Source organism: Ovis aries, chromosome 6 (genome assembly GCF_016772045.2).
Source record: "Ovis aries strain OAR_USU_Benz2616 breed Rambouillet chromosome 6, ARS-UI_Ramb_v3.0, whole genome shotgun sequence".
Lineage (NCBI taxonomy): Eukaryota > Metazoa > Chordata > Mammalia > Artiodactyla > Bovidae > Ovis > Ovis aries.
In genome coordinates, this window is record NC_056059.1 from 51,622,596 (window position 1) to 51,638,053 (window position 15,458).

A 15,458-nucleotide genomic window follows, 5' to 3' on the forward strand; every position below is an offset into this window, starting at 1 on the left:
AGCAACTTCGCTACAGTCCATGGAGTCACAAAAAATAGGACAGGAGCGAACTGACTTAGCACATAAAGCACATCCTAAATTTAAGGTTCAGTTCAGTCACTCAGTCGTGTCCAACTCTTTGCGACCCCATGAATTTCAGGACACCAGGCCTCCCTGTATCATCAACTCCCAGAGTTCACTCAGACTCATGTCCATCGAGGCAGTGATGCCATCCAGCCATCTCATCCTCTGTTGTCCCTTTCTCCTCCTGCCCCTAATCCCTCCCAGCATCAGGGATTTTTCCAAAGAGTCGACACTTCGCATGAGATGGCCAAAGTATTGGAGTTTCAGCTTCAGAATTAGTCCTTCCAATGAACACCCAGGACTGATCTCTTTTAGGATGGACTAGTGCGATCTCCTTGCAGTCCAAGGGACTCTCAAGAGTCTTCTCCAACACCACAGTTCAAAAGCATCAATTCTTCGGTGCTCAGCTTTCTTCACAGTCCAACTCTCACATCCATACATGACCACTGGAAAACCATAGCCTTGACTAGATGGACCTTTGTTGGAAAAGTAATGTCTCTGCTTTTTAATCTAGGTTGGTCACAACTTCCTTCCAAGGAGTAAGCGTCCTTTAATTTCATGGCTGCAATCACAATCTGCAGTGATTTTACAGCCCCTAGAAATGAAGTCTGACACTGTTTCCACTGTTTCTCTATCTATTCCCCATGAAGTGATGGGACCAGATGCCATGATCTTCCATTTCTGAATGTTGAGCTTTAAGCCAACTTTTTCACTCTCCTCTTTCACTTTCATCAAGAGGCTTTTTAGCTCCTCTTCACTTTCTGCCATAAGGGTGGTGTCATCTGCATATCTGAGGTTATTGATATTTCTCCTGTCAATCTTGATTCCAACTTGTGCTTCTTCCAGCCCAGTATTTCTCATGATGTACTCTGCATATAAGTTAAATAAGCAGGATGACAATACAACATTGACATACTCCTTTTCCTAATTGGAACCAGCCTGTTGTTCCATGCCCAGTTCTGTTACTTCCTGACCTGCATATAGGTTTCTCAAAAGACAGGTCAGGTGGTCTGGTATTCCCATCTCTTTCAGAATTTTCCACAGTTTATTTGATCCAAACAGTCAAAGGCTTTGGCACAGTCAATGAAGCAGAAATAGATGTTTTTCTGAAACTCTCTTGTTTTTTTGATGATCCAGTGGATGTTGGCAAGTTGATCTCTGGTTCCTCTGCCTTTTCTAAAACCAGCTTGTACATCTGGAAGTTCATGTTTCACATACTGCTGAAGCTTGGCTTGGAGAATTTTGAGCATTACTTTACTAGTATGTGAGATGAGTGCAATTGTGCTATAGTTTGAGTATTCTTTGGCATTGCCTTTCTTTGGGATTGGAATTAAAACTGACCTTTTCCAGCCCTGTGGCTACTGCTGAGTTTTCCAAGTTTGCTGGCATATTGAGTGCAGCACTTTCACAGCATCATCTTTCAAGATTTGAATCCTGGAATTCCATCATATCCACTAGCTTTGTTCGTAGTGATGCTTCCTAAGGCCCACTTAACTTCACATTCCAGGATGTCTGGCTCTAGGTTAGTGATCACACCATGGTGATTATCTGGGTCTTGAAGATCTTTTTGGACAGTTCTTCTGTGTATTCTTGCCACCTTTTAATATCTTCTGCTTCTGTTAGGTCCATGCCATTTCTGTCCTTTATCGAGCCCAGCTTTGCATGAAATGTTTCCTTATTATCTCTAATTTTCTTGAAGAGATCTTTAGTCTTTCCCATTCTGTTGTTCTTCTCTTTTTCTTTGCATTGATCACTGAGGAAAGCTTTCTTATATATCCTTGCTATTCTCTGGAACTCTGAATTCAAATGGGAATATCTTTCCTTTTCTCCTTTGCTTTTCGTGTCTCTTCTTTTCACAGCTATTTGTAAGGCCTCCTCAGACAGCCATTTTGCTTTTTTGCATTTCTGTTCCATGGAGATGGTCTTGATCCCTGTCTCCTGTACAATGTCATGAACCTCTGTCCATAGTTCATCAGTCACTCTATATATCAGATCTAGTTCCTTAAATCTATTTTTCACTTCCACTGTATAATCATATGGATTTGATTTAGGTCATACCTGAATGGTCTAGTGGTCTTCCCCACTTTCTTCAATTTAAGTCTGAATTTGGCAATAAGGAGTTCATGATCTGAGCCACAGTCAGCTCCTGGTCTTGTTTTTGCTGACTGTATAGCACTTCTCCATCTTTGGCTGCAAAGAATATAATCAATCTGATTTCGGTGTCGACTGTCTGGTGATGTCCATGTGTAGAGTCTTCTCTTGTGTTATTGAAAGAGGCTCTTTGCTATGACCAGTGCATACTGATCTGTTATTTTTGATCAGCCAGTGTCATGGTTGAAAATTATGTTGGGATCTTTATTCTTCATATATAAGTTTTATATTTTCGGGGAAGCTTTTATCATTTCATGATGTATAGGTTGAGTTTGTCAATTACAATCTCTTCTTTCCAGCACAATGTTGGTTCTTTCTTTTCTTTTTTTTTTTAGTTTTTTTAAATTTTTTATTTTTACTTTATTTTACTTTACAATACTGTATTGGTTTTGCCATACATTGACATGAATCTGCCACGGGTGTACATGAGTTCCCAATCATGAACCTTCCTCCCACCTCCCACCCTATATCATTTCTCTTGATCATCCCCGTGCACCAGCCCCAAGCATCCTGTATCCTGTATCGATCATAGACTGGTGATTTGTTTCTTACATGATAGGATACATGTTTCAATGCCATTCTCCCAAATCATCCCACCCTCTCCCTCTCCCTCAGAGTCCAAAAGTCCATTCTACACATCTGTGTCTCTTTTGCTGTCTTGCATACAAGGTCATCATTACGATCTTTCTAAATTCCGTATATATGTGTTAGTATACTGTATTGGTGTTTTTCTTTCTGGCTTACTTCACTCTGTATAATTGGCTCCAGTTTCATCCATCTCATTAGAACTGATTCAAATGTATTCTTTCTTTCTTATCTGAAGTCTCAGTTTTTCCAACAAGCCACAGAATTATTTAGCACTTTTTTGCTTCTTACTTTGTTTTATTTTCTACATACCTTCAACTATATAAATTCTCTTTCATATTTCTAAGCATGTGTTTTCTTTATGTGGTTTGTTTAGATTTCTACCAGGCTTAGCGATATTTGATCATCTGTCCAAGCTCACAAATGGTGAAAAGTGACAGAACTGAAATTTAGAATCCAGAACCTCCTCTCTTAGTATCAAAATTTTTAGGTTAAATCCTAAATTGTCTTATAGAGCCAGAACTATAGATTGGACACTTATAGTGGTTAATGGAGTTGAAAGTCAAGGATCTATCCTGTTTTTGTCAAAAATATAGAAATAAAAAAATCTGAGAAAAATGGAATTTCTGCACCCATCCAACTAAGTCTACATTTTCACATTTTCTCATTTTATTTTCTGGAAAAACAAATCTCATATAGGCCTTAGTTAACTACATCAAAATTGAACCAATAAACTTGATTGCCTAAATAGAGGATTATTTAAACAGAGATTCAAAATTGTCTATCTATTGCACACAAAATTGCTGATGTTTAAAAACATTTAACCCTTGAAGAAAACACAAATTCAGACACTGAAGTCTCCAATTAGAGAGAAAGTACAGGTGGCTCAGGCATGACTATAGCATATTGGAGCGAATTAAGTATTTCTTAGAAATCAATAAAAAACCTCTTTATTAAAAGCTATTATCTTCACAAGTATACAAACAAAACTAAACCAGGGTAATTTGAGTGCTGAAGCAATAAGCCCAGAGAAAATTTAGGCCACAATATTTGGGAAATAAGGAAAATACTATCAACCAGATAAGAACTATGTCCTTAGCTATTCCAGTTATTGCTAGATGTTTAGTGAGAGCAAAACTAGAATCTGAAATGAGAATCTTGTGTACATCCTTTATATTTTGTATGTAAAAGTATGTCAATTACACTTGACATCATTTCTCTTATAAAAGCCGGTCCAGTCATTCCTTCCTTTCGTAGTCCTTGAAAAGCTCTTCATAAGGAAACAAAGGAAAAAGTAAACCAAGACTACTAATTTAACATTAGAATTGTATAGTTCTCTGTTTATACCTGAGTGAGTTAGCCCTCATGTGACACCCAAGCAGACAAAAGCAGGAAAGCAAGAGTGGAATAATCTTGGAGAATTTTCTCTAACAAATTTTTATTAATGTATTACATATTTCTATTTGTGCAATTATTACATGGACATAGAACAAATTCTAAATGTAACTATTATCCTTTTGATTGTCAATTGGTAAAGAATATGTCATTTACCTTTATGTATGACCACCAGCAACATTTTCCATCTCTTTACCTTACAGAAAACATCTGTAACATGGGGCTTTTGACAGCATCAACTAAGAGAGATTTTGCTAAAAGTAAAGGAAAATAAAAGGAAATTTAAAGGCAGTATGAAGGATTATAGTGAACTCACTAAAATTTTATATAATAAGTCTGGCATACTTTTCCAGTGGGTGTCTACTTTTCACACATGAGTTTGAAATTATCTATGCTGAAGGTTATTGAAAACTTTGAATTGTTGATATTTGTCCATTTCGTTCTCAAATTTGGATTTTTCTAAGCCTTTCCTTTTCCTCTGCCTTTTTCTTTTCCTTAAATCTGTTAGCTTCTCAAGGACTGAAGCATTCAGGAGGTGAATGTTCTATCTTGGTTTAACTAGCCCCTCAGGAGTGCTTCAGAGGTAGGAAAAAAAAAAAAAAAAGACTCAGTGAAGGACAAAGGGAAAAAGAACTACATGTGGTGAAAATCAACTTATGATCCCTGGTCCCTTGTGACACATTACAACACACTTTACTGAAGACTAATAGGAAATGTTCTGAAAGTTTCAATGTCTATGTTCTTACTAATCTGAAATTCAGTAAAGATATTATTAATATGTCATGTAGAAAACATACAGTCCTTCCATAATTATGGCACTTTTTGGGATGTGGTTTATTACTTTCTGTTGGTTAGTATTTAGTTAGTCTTTTAGAAGTGGTCTGTGTTTTAAAAGTTTTAGAATCTGGTAATAGAAAGATACAGGATTTGCAGTAGCAGATTTAGTTTAGAAATTCAGACAACTATCCAAAATTTTCTTTAGTTTAATAGGGAATTTCATTAAAAATCTTCACTATAAATGTGGACAGGTAATAATATTTAGCAAATGTATTTGAATTAATTAAAATGTTTGTTTGTCAGGTATTTATGTCTACCATGTATTATGGGGATAAAATTAATCATTTTCATTTGATGTCCATAACCTAGTAGAACTCTTTCATTCTCTGTCTCTCTCTGTCTCTCTCTCTCTCTCACATGCATAAACACACATAACTGTTTTGCACGGTCAAATGAGAAAAATCCCATAAGATACTTTTTAACATAGTTTGAATTTGGTGATCTTGAATTGAAAGGTCAAAGTTATTGTTGAGAACAAAACCCTTCATTTCCATAGAAATCTGGGGAACAATTAAAGAAAAAGCCTTTCAAATCTTTAAACAAGCAGAATAGGAAATCTACCTCTGTTTCAGGGATTAAATAAAAATTTGTATGCTACTTTTAAGAAAAGAAACTTGGAAAAAGATTTCTAGTATAAAATATTCAAACACATTAAATGATAGTAAGCTTTTTATATAGCAACTTTACAATGATCATTTCTTTAATGGTACTTCATCTCCAGTATTAATTTATTATGATTTTCAATAGCTGTTAATAAGTCTATTAGAATTTTCTATAAGAGGAGGAAAATATCAGTCATAGGCATTTTCAACTACTTGTTCCAAGTTTAAAATAAACTAATAAAAATGTACATGGCATTTTATCCAGGTAATTACATTAATACCATTAAACCTTGCAATATTACGTTGGAACATTGAATCAAACTTCCCCTAGTGTGTGGATGGAGGTTACATGACATGCAAAATCCTTAGGTAATTGGTTACATGATAGATCCTCAAATAATTTTTCCCAAATCTTAACCTATTACAATTCTCAGTAAGAGAACTGGGACACCACAAGGGGAAAAAAAAAAAAAATTCTTTTTTAAAGGTCTCTGTTGATAAACTTAAAAAAAGACAGACAAGTGTGTGGAAATTACTCTTTATATCACATTTGATTTGGTTATTAAAAAGGACTTAATGAATTTAAAAGTCAAATCATTTTCTTCCAAAGAAAAGTGGTAATTTTGAATTACTGATTATTTTTGTCTTTTTAAAAATAGAAATGCCTTCAAGTGACCTAAAAGTATATGAAATATAATCATCCTCCTAAAGCTTTTGAAATATAAGAACTCAAGACAAAATAAAATTACAGAGAGATACAAAATTTATTATTGATTCATTAAAATAAGTTCATAGGTATAAATATAAAACAATTAAAACTCATGCTTATATGAATCTGTTAGCAGTTGGAATCATTAAAGGAGGAAAAACAAACTCCATGTCTCAAGGTTTTGGTTGGAGGGAAGGAGCACATAAGCCCTGGAATGACCTTACTCTTGGATTAATTAGTACCTTCATCGTTTTCTAGTCTTGTGTTCTTGGGCATTTTTTAGGTTTCAAGTCATTCATCTGAAAAGTAGATAACATTTAAGCATAATTATTGAGAATATTATAAATATTCCCTATGAAGATTTTGGCACGATGCTTGGCTCATGTTAAACACAGTAAATGATACTTATTTAGGGGTTCATCAAATTCAATTATTGAAACACTTTAGGATGTGAAAAGTGTGTGGAAGACTAATCTCTAGACACTACAGTCAGCAGGTCTGCAAAACAAGAAATTAGCAGAGACTGAAAGGTAAAATTACCCTTGTGGAAAGTAATCTCATACATAAAATCCATATCCTTAGAAGATCATAGAAACAAGTGAAGCTTATTATGATAATGACTAAGTGTGCTCACCTTTTATTAAAGAAAGAGATCTGTTGAATTTTAGACAAGATATTTGTATGCTCTCATTTATTGATTTTGACCAGCTTCCTACTATATCGCACATTGATTTTCACCCTTACCCAACTGCTGCAGCTATTCTGCTGTAGTATGAGTAAACTTTCTAATTACCAAAGCAATGGACCATTTTCAGTACTGATCTAAGAGTATTTGCATGAAGTGATAACTATCTTGCTTTAATTTCTCCCATCTCAGACACTACTTATCCTATCAGTATGTCAAGTTTTCTTATGTGTAAAAAATGAAGTAAAAAAACCTACATGAAGATATCTTTAATTATTAAAGGAGTTAAAAGACTTCCCTGGTGGCTCAGACGGTAAAGCGTCTGTCTACAGTGCGGGAGACCCAGGTTCGATCCCTGGGTCAGGAAGATCCACTGGAGAAGGAAATGACAATCCACTCCAGTACTATTGCCTGAAAAATCCCATGGATAGAGGAGCCTGGTAGGCTACAGTCCATGGGGTCGCAAAGAGTCAGACACGACTGAGCGACTTCACTCACTCACTCAAAGGAGTTAATGCTTATACAGTACTTAACCACAAGGAATATTAGTAATCACTCAATAAATGTTGCTGTTAATGATTTACTATTGAATTACCAACTTGATTCTCCTCATATCTTCTTGGCCATTTACACTCTGAAAGACTTTCATTCATAGGACAAGAAAAAGGTAGTGAACCTGAGGTTATGTTCGTATTCTATTCTGTTGTTATTTGCGATTCTCTCCCTAAGTGAACTGGTTTATTACCAGTGCTTCTGTTGTATTCCATATATTGTTGGTTGCCATGGATCCAACCTCTTCTCAGTCTACATACCCAAGCCTCTCATTTGAACTCTTAATCTCTATTTCCATCTGATTTCTGCACACATAACCCTGTATATTAATGGAAATCTCATACTCAATATGTTAAAAATTAAGTCATTGTCTTCTTGATCAAAATCCACTTTTTCATTTTATCAATTTATCATTTAATCATGGAGCCATTTAATTTATAATATTCAATAATTTTTGTTTAAAGATATCACACTGACAATAATTATAACTAATATAAATTGTGGAGAAGGAAATGGCAACCCACTCCAGTATTCTTACCTAGAGAATCCCAGGGATGGGGGAGCCTGGTGGGCTGCCGTCTATGGGGTTGCACAGAGTCGGACACGACTGAAGCAGCTTAGCAGCAGCAGCAGCAATATAAATTGAGTGTGAGCTCTAAGGCTAAGCACTGGGCTTAATACTCATATGATCCTAGGAATTATACATTACACATACCAACTTAATACTCACATGATCCCAGGAGTTACACATTATACATACCAAGCTAAACATATCTAGCTTCTAAGTTACCTACTAATAATCTCTGTCACCATTATTTTCTGCCATCAACTCTTCTTTCAAACCTTTCTCTCAAATCCATTTTATGCACTTACTAAATTTGTTTCTGAAGTGTACATTAGGCCATATCATTCCACTACATGAAATTCTTCAGTAATTTCACCCCATAGCTTACACCATAACATTAATATGTCCAGTAAGTAGCTCTTCACCTTTACTCCCTGGTTATCTTTCTATTTCATCTTTTCCGTTCTTTACTGCTCCTCAAGCTCCTGCCAACCAAGTAATTTATATTTACCTGAGTGTATTATAAACTTTTTTTATTTTTTTGTATCTGTGCTTCCCCTGCAAGGTTTCTGCTGCACAGGAAATCTTTCTCTTTCTCACATAGTAGTCCTCATCATTATAGACAACATTTATCAACAGCTTATAATGAGTCACACTGTTCTAAGCTCATTACACTGATTAATGCATTTGTCCTAAAAACAATATAATAAGGTAGGAGCTATAGTTAGATCTATTTTATAGCTGAGGAAACTTAGGCTCAGAAAGATTAGATGAATTTCCAAAGTTAAAGAGTTTTTATGTGACAGAATCCATACTCTTAATCACCCTATGCTTGGATATTGCTTCAGTTTTACTTCCATGATACTGTAAGCTCTAAGCTCCTTTACCTATGGTCTAACTATAGTGTTTAGGATATATGGCTAGTAAACCTGCTATTGTATTTATGTAATGTGTCTACCTTAGCCTTTAAACTCTCAACAACCTGAAGTGGTAAAATATGTTTTTTAAATGTCTCAAATAAATGAATTGAATGAATATTCTTTTATCCAAACTGTGGTTTTCCTGGAGAGACTGAAGAAAAAAGGAACTATAGTTTGTATTAGAGAGAATACAAAGACAATATTCTGGACATATATCTGTCTATAAATGCCTGATAATAGAACAAGAAAACAAACATTTTCAAGTAGTACACGTTTATTAATGAAAGTTCAGGAATAGAAGATTGTCTACCTCTTTTTTATACTTGAAAGGGAAAATGATGTATAATGGCCATATTGACTGGGCAGAAAAAATAGATTGTATAGGAGTGTTGTTAATCAAAGCAGGAAGCATCTCATTTTAGACATGGCAATTTATTTCCCCTATTGAATTTAACATGAAATAATTATGATATCAAGTGATAACATCTTATCTATTAGGGAAAAAAATGGCATATTTTATTGTTTTATGAAAGCTCTATGTGTATATATTCATAAAATCAGTTAGAAGAGTCAGGTGGAAAATTTTAAATAAGTCACAAAGATTAAACAGTAATAAGTGAGAAATGATAATATACAGCAATTTACATGATAATATACAGCAATTTAAAATAACACAATTGGGCTTCCCTGGTGGCTCAGTGGTAAAGAATCTTCCTACCAATGCAGGAGACGGGAGTTCAATCATTGATCTGGGAAGATGCAGAGCAACTAAGCTCATGTGCTACAACTATTGAGCCTGTACTCTAGAGCCTGGGAGCTGCAGCTACTGAGCCATGTGTCACAATCACTGAAGCCTGGGTGTCCTGGAGCCCGTGCTCCACAAGAAGAGAAGTCATCACAGTGAGTAGCCTGTGCACTGCAACTAAAGTAACTCTCACTTCCTGAAACTAGAGAAAAGCTTGTGTAGCAATGAAGACTCAACACAGACAAAAGATAAAGAATACAATTACTTAAAAACTAAGAGAACAGAATCATGACTTTTTTAATGAAAAATTTTTGCACAATTATTGTTGAAATAATGTAAAAACATTAAACTCACTGCCTAGCAGTTATACTCCTTTAAACATTAAAATAAAAGAGTCCAGGATCTTAGTTTAACTTACAATTAGCATTTAAATTTAAGAGCACAATTCTGGCATTTTCTATACACAGTTGCTAAATAATTACAAGATATAAAGAAAATGATGAAATAAAATGGAAAAGGAAGGAAGGATAATGAGAAAGAAAAGAAAAAAATAGATCATTTTTTAAATTATTTAACACTTTTATTTAGTGCAATAAATAAAAGTTTATTTATGATTTGCTATTTCAAAGCCACCCTTAAAAATGAGAAAGCAGCAAAGATTAAGCATATATGGTTTTTATAATATTACAGTATAATTCCATATTACTGAAAATGAAAAGAAAAATTACCAAAAGTAAACACTTAGCTTCATAAAAGGTGAAAACACATATTTGTGCTGTGCTATGCTTAGTCGCTCAGTCTTGTCTGACTTTTTGTGACTCTATGGACTGTAGCCTTATGAAAAGCTCAAAAACAAAAGTGTTGCTTAAGCTTGTTCTTAAAGGTAAATATTTCAGTGAAAGGAAATGTCAGGATGAATCATAAGGTGGACTGTGGAAGTGAATTTCTAGAGCGCAGATAACTATGTTAACATATTGGTGCTAAAATTCAGTAAAAAGAGTTTGGGCTTTCCTGGTAGCTCAGCTGATAAAGAATCCGCCTGCAATGCAGGAGATCCTGGTTTGGTCACTGGGTTCGGGAGACCCCCTGGAGGAGGGCATGGCAAAAACATTATTCCAGCAGTATTATTCCAGTATTATTCCACTCCAGTATTCCTGCCTGAATAATCCCCCATAGACAGAGGAGCCGGGGCTACAGGCTATGAGGCTATAGGACATGGGCTACAGTCCATGGGGTCACAAAAAGTCAGACATGACTGAGCTACTAAACACGCACAGACTGAGTTTAGGTAAATTTGGATTCTATCCTAAAGGAGTAAATAGCTACCAGTTTGCAAAGAAAATCGCATCCTTTTACTTGATATAAACTATCAGGACATCTTTCTACCCCATAAAGAGTAGGTTGACATAGCATGTATGAGAGGGTAGTTTTGGGGAGAATGAATAAATGAATTTTATGATTGAGTTCCTCTGAAGTCCAGTGAAACTATCACAACATTGTTAATTTGCTATACTCCAATATAAAATAAAAGGTTTAAAAAATAAAACAAGAATTCTTAGATCCTCCATCTCTCCTTTAATTTCCCCTGAGGAAATGCAAATTTGAATTTTCTCTTTATTTTTTTCCCACTTTATATCTAACCATGTTGGTTTTAAATAAGTGATATATTACATAGTTTTGCATGGTTTGAACTTTGTACAAGTGGAAACATACTGGAGACTTTCTATTTCCTCACAGTATTATAGTTTTGCCTTGTACGTTTAAGTCTTAATTAATACGAATTTCATTTTTTTATATATACATGTGGGGTAAGATAGGTTTCCAAACTCATCTTTTCACATTCAGATATTGAATTGTCCCAATGCCACTTATACTTATTGAACAGTTTATCTTAACAAATGTGCAGTGTCAAAGTCATCTCAGTCACAGATACAATTTTTATTTTTGGTTAAAAAAATAATGCTGGTGTGTTTGTGAGTATTTTTGACAATTTTTGCATGCATGTTCACAAATAAAATTTTATAATAACTAAAAAATATTGTTTTGGAATAATGATGAAACCAATGACCAAATTGTGAATAAACACCATCTAGGATAGTAAAATAATATAAAAATTGTATCAGGATTATAAGCCTGGTGATGATCCTTAAAATCCAGTTTGATAGGAAAAGACTAAAGTACTGAAGACTAGATAAGAAGGTTGTTTAAACAATTCAGGCATGAGGTAACAAGGACCTAAATCACAGAATTGAGATTGTGACTGAAAGAAAGGAAGACTATGAGAAATAGTGTAAAGAAGAAAATGTTCAAATGTGTACTAGGTCATGTGGTTTTAGCATATCATGTAAGACCCTTCATAACATTATTTCTAGTGCCTTGTCTGTCTTTATTTACTTTCCCTAATGATTCATATACTATGAACATTGTGTGTGGTTTCCTTTGTTGCTGTTTAGTATTTTTAATTATTTTTTAGACATGCAAAAATTTATCATTTCTAAAAGCAAATATACATGCTTTATATATATATATAACATTATGCACTGTATTTTATATTTATAATGTATATAATCTTAATTCTTGCCTAGCAGGAAACATTATCTGATGTCCTAAACTTTTTAAGTTAATTTTTTGTGTGTTTATTTCTACTTCTTTATTTAAAGTCAATGATAAAGACACAACTGTAAAATAAATGCTTTTAAAAATACAAAAGATACATTTCACCAATAAAAAAATAGGCAATGATCATGAAAATCTATCATTTGCTTTGCCAAAGTCAACAAAATGAAAGACAATATGAAAAAGTCTCCTTCAAATACATCCTTAACAAAAAATTTCCCATGAATAGAAAACCATTATTTAAGAATATCTATGTTTACAAATCTGGACACCAGCTCTAAGAACAAAAGTGGGTAAGAGTACTAGATTTAAATATGTAGACACAAGGTCCTCAAAATTAAACTTCTAAAACTAGCATTTAGTTCAGAATAAACGAACATTATTACCAAGTGACAATTGTATGAAATGATTTTTTTTCCTTGATAGAAATGAGATGTGGCAGCTTTCTTGACAGGTTGGTAATCATCTAAGAATAATTGCGGAAATTCCCCCAACCTCTGATCCCCAATTCTAAGCCCTAGTCACTGGTATAAAATAAATATCTTCCTTGAAATTATCTTTCACATCATTAAGTGTCCTTACTTATTTGGACTTCTTCACACTTAGAATATTTCACACACCTGTTTTCAGATGTGTGGAATTACCAGACCTGAAATTTTGAAACCATTTGTGTATTACAAACTGTTGGATCATTGCAGAGTGATGATAATCTTTTACTATATATTAATTGTATATCATGCAGATGGTGACTGCAGCCATGAAATTAAAAGACGCTTACTCCTTGGAAGAAAAGTTATGACCAACCTAGATAGCATATTCAAAAGCAGAGACATTACTTTGCCAACAAAGGTCCGTCTAGTCAAGGCTATGGTTTTCCAGCAGTCATGTATGGATGTGAGAGTTGGACTGTGAAGAAAGCTGAGTGCCGAAGAATTGATGCTTTTGAACTATGGTGTTGGAGAAGACTCTTGAGAGTCCCTTGGACTGCAAGGAGATCCAACCAGTCCATTCTGAAGGAGATCAGTCCTGGGTGTTCTTTGGAAGGAATGGTGCTGAAGCTGAAACTCCAGTACTTTGGCCACCTCATGTGAAGAGTTGACTCATTGGAAAAGACTCTGATGCTGGGAGGGATTAAGGGAAGGAGGAGAAGGGGACGACAGAGGATGAGATGGCTGGATGGCATCACTGACTTGATGGACGTCGGTCTGAGTGAACTCTGGGAGTTGGTGATGGACAGGGAGGCCTGGCCTGCTGCGATTCATGGGGTCGCAAAGATTCGGACATGAATGAGCAACTGAACTGAACTGAACTGAAGCATATTTGATCAACTACTGTAACAGTGATGCTGGTGCTAATAAGTGGTACTCCCAAGCTTTTCTTCTTAAAAATATGTATAATCCTTGTAACACTAAGTAGTAAATGTTTTATTGTCATACTTTCTTAATAAAGGATAACTGTTTTCTGGCCCAGTTTGGAGAAAAGAAACAAACTAACAATGGCATTAACTACCTGTTTTATTAGTGGCAATCTACCACTAACTTTAAATGATAGTTAATGTAATGTTAAGTGAAAAAATGAAAATTACTATAATTCTATTAAAAGAGACAAAAAAGTGGAAATAATTTTTAAATGAGTACAGCATAGCTTCCAAAGATTACACTATGAGTCTGGATTTTCAAAGCGAAAGGCATCTATGTATAATGTCTGTGAATATTTCCTAGATTATATACAGGAACTTCAAAGCAAATGTAGGCTCCTTAGCCCTAACTTTACAAAGGTAAATATGCAGATGAACCACAAGTCCCCTTTGCTAAAGTATACCTCTTGACCAAAGCCAGCTTTGGCCCAGCCCTGAGCTTTTCCCAAGAAAGTACCAACCACTCATGCTTATTCGTTCACTGTCTATGCAATCAACAGTCACAGAACACAATTTTTTTTTTAAGCCATATAGTTTACAGAGTGAACTATTGGGAAACAAACCTAAATATACTCTTTCTACAATTCCAGAGAGTAAAATAACTTTATTATTTTTAAATACTGAAAATATAAAGGGTCCATATGAATGAAGAGTTGTAGCAAGTATGTGCTTTTTACTTTACTATTCATTTGATGTGCTCTTAAAATCGCTATGGGATAAGCAGTTATCTTCCATAAGTCTTTGGGCAATAGATTCAAAAGCAAGAGTAGCAATACTATTGAATTGCATGAAACTTTCTTTAAGATTAAATTGTTCAACATCTGTATTATTATTACCCTCATATATTCATCTGTCAGAACTCAGTGACTGAAACAAAAGTAAGGGAAGAGGGATTAAAAAATATTTTGTTTCCTTATTAGATAAGAATCAAGATTGCTGGGAGAAATATCAATAACCTCAGATTTGCAAATAACATCATCCTTATGGCAGGAAGCAAAGAGGAAATAAAGAGCCTCTGATGAAAGTGAAAGAGAAGAGTGAAAAAAACTGGCTTAAAACTCAACATTCAGAAGGATGAAGATCATGGTATCTGGTCCCATCACTTCATGGCAAATTAATGGGGAAGCAATGGAAACAGTAACAGACTGTATTTTCTTGGGCTCCAAAAATCACTGCAGATGGTGACTACAGCCATGGAATTAAAAGTCACTTGCTCCTTGGAAGAAAAACGAAACTAAACAGCATATTGAAAAGCAGAGACATTTCTTTGGTGACAAAGATCCATCTAGTCAAAGCTATAGTTTTTCCAGTAGTCATGTATGGATGTGAAAGTTGGGCTATAAAGAAAGCTGAGCACTGAAGAATTGATGCTTTTGAACTGTGGTGCTGAAGAATACTCTTAAGAGACTGCAAGGAGATCCAACCAGTCCATCCTAAAGGAAATCAGTCCTGAATATTCATTGGAAGGACTAATGTTGAAGCTGAAACTCCAATACCTTGGCCACCTAATTTGAAGAACTGAGTCATTGGAAAAGACCCTGATGCTGGGAAAGATGAAGGCAGGAGAAGGGGACAACAGAGGATGGGATGGTTGGATGGCATCACCAACTCAATGG